This window comes from Schistocerca serialis, unplaced genomic scaffold, assembly GCF_023864345.2.
Source record: "Schistocerca serialis cubense isolate TAMUIC-IGC-003099 unplaced genomic scaffold, iqSchSeri2.2 HiC_scaffold_1135, whole genome shotgun sequence".
Lineage (NCBI taxonomy): Eukaryota > Metazoa > Arthropoda > Insecta > Orthoptera > Acrididae > Schistocerca > Schistocerca serialis.
Window position 1 is genome coordinate 65,001 of NW_026047332.1, and position 2,500 is coordinate 67,500.

The 2,500-nt window shown below is 53.7% G+C and overlaps 1 pseudogene; it reads right to left on the bottom strand.

Annotated features, from left to right (window-relative positions):
* The window catches only part of LOC126432442 (large subunit ribosomal RNA), a 6,834-nt pseudogene that overhangs the window by 2,756 nt on the left and 1,578 nt on the right, over positions 1-2,500 (bottom strand).

Consider the following 2,500-nt stretch of genomic DNA (forward strand, 5'->3'; position numbering starts at 1 on the left):
TATCCAAGGCCCAAGTTTTAATTTCCTTTACATTTGCCAAGTGTCTCCCTGTTATCTCATGAATCTTGTCATATGCTTGTTTTTGTAGCCAAGTTATTGAAGCATTCTGTCTTATAAGTATGTCTAATGGGCAGAAGCCCATTAGAACAAGTAGAGCGTCTGTGGGTGTGGTGCCGAAGGCACCAACACAACGTATAATGATGTTACGTTGTATACGTCTTACCGACTGTGCGGGTCTCACCAGAGCGAGCCTGTGGGCCCACACACTGGCCCCATACCCCACAATCGGTGCAAGGATAGAGTTATGATACATTTTGGTAGCCACAGGTGGTACATGGAATCGTCTTTGGCCTATACTTATCAACTTGTTAAAGATATTTGTGGCCTTTATCGCAACATGACCTATATGTGGAGTATATGACCAGGCCTCGTCGATATATACGCCTAGATATCTTAAGGTTTTTTGTCTTGTGACTATTCTGTTGTTTATTCTTACTGTGGGATCACGTGCAAGCTTTCCCTTTAGCAATATATATGATGACTTATGTGGTGCAATCTGTAACTTAGAGTCACTGCACCACCGCATTAATATTTCTGATGCAAGTGCAGCTCGATTTTCTACTTCCAGACGACTGTTACCCTCCACCATTATGAAGAGGTCATCAGCATAGGCAACCGCACCAAGTACTGCATTGCTTTCTTGTAATGCATGCAACAAAGGGTCCATGTTTATGTCCCAAAAAATGGGGCCACACACTGAACCCTGTGGGCATCCCTTCGTTATAGGTTTGGACACTACAGCACCTGGAGCGGAGATCCTAGCAACTCTATGTTGACAGTAATCCCTCAGACAGCCATATAGTGACACCGGACACTCAATTTCCCGCAAACGGGAGAAGAGCGCCGGCCACCACAGGCTATCGAAGGCACCAGATATATCCACCGTGATTCCTAATACATACCGACTGGTGGAGGAGCGAGCCGTGTCGGCTACTTTGTTAATGGCATCTGATGTCGATTTACCCTTCCTAAAGCCGTACTGCAACTCGCTCATGCCGCGCAGTATTCTGTGGCTTGACAGTCTATGCACGAGTAGCTTCTCCAGAGTCTTTCCCAGGACGTAGATAGGGACAGCGGGAATCTCGTTAATCCATTCATGCGCGTCACTAATTAGATGACGAGGCATTTGGCTACCTTAAGAGAGTCATAGTTACTCCCGCCGTTTACCCGCGCTTGCTTGAATTTCTTCACGTTGACATTCAGAGCACTGGGCAGAAATCACATTGCGTCAACACCCGCTAGGGCCATCGCAATGCTTTGTTTTAATTAGACAGTCGGATTCCCCCAGTCCGTGCCAGTTCTGAGTTGATCGTTGAATGGCGGCCGAAGAGAATCCGCGCACCCGCGCGCCCCCGGAGGAGCACGCTAAGGCGGACGCGGCCTCGCAGCAAGGAAGATCCGTGGGAGGCCAAGGCACGGGACCGAGCTCGGATCCTGCACGCAGGTTGAAGCACCGGGGCGCGAACGCCGCGCAGGCGCGCGCATCCTGCACCGCCGGCCAGCACGAGGCCAACCAACGGCGAGAGCAGACCACGCCCGCGCTAAACGCCCGCACTTACCGGCACCCCTACGGCACTCACCTCGCCCAGGCCCGGCACGTTAGCGCTGACCCACTTCCCGACCAAGCCCGACACGCCCCGATCCTCAGAGCCAATCCTTATCCCGAAGTTACGGATCCAATTTGCCGACTTCCCTTACCTACATTATTCTATCGACTAGAGGCTCTTCACCTTGGAGACCTGCTGCGGATATGGGTACGAACCGGCGCGACACCTCCACGTGGCCCTCTCCCGGATTTTCAAGGTCCGAGGGGAAGATCGGGACACCGCCGCAACTGCGGTGCTCTTCGCGTTCCAAACCCTATCTCCCTGCTAGAGGATTCCAGGGAACTCGAACGCTCATGCAGAAAAGAAAACTCTTCCCCGATCTCCCGACGGCGTCTCCGGGTCCTTTTGGGTTACCCCGACGAGCATCTCTAAAAGAGGGGCCCGACTTGTATCGGTTCCGCTGCCGGGTTCCGGAATAGGAACCGGATTCCCTTTCGCCCAACGGGGGCCAGCACAAAGTGCATCATGCTATGACGGCCCCCATCAACATCGGATTTCTCCTAGGGCTTAGGATCGACTGACTCGTGTGCAACGGCTGTTCACACGAAACCCTTCTCCGCGTCAGCCCTCCAGGGCCTCGCTGGAGTATTTGCTACTACCACCAAGATCTGCACCGACGGCGGCTCCAGGCAGGCTCACGCCCAGACCCTTCTGCGCCCACCGCCGCGACCCTCCTACTCGTCAGGGCTTCGCGGCCGGCCGCAAGGACCGGCCATGACTGCCAGACTGACGGCCGAGTATAGGCACGACGCTTCAGCGCCATCCATTTTCAGGGCTAGTTGCTTCGGCAGGTGAGTTGTTACACACTCCTTAGCGGATTCCGACTTCCATGG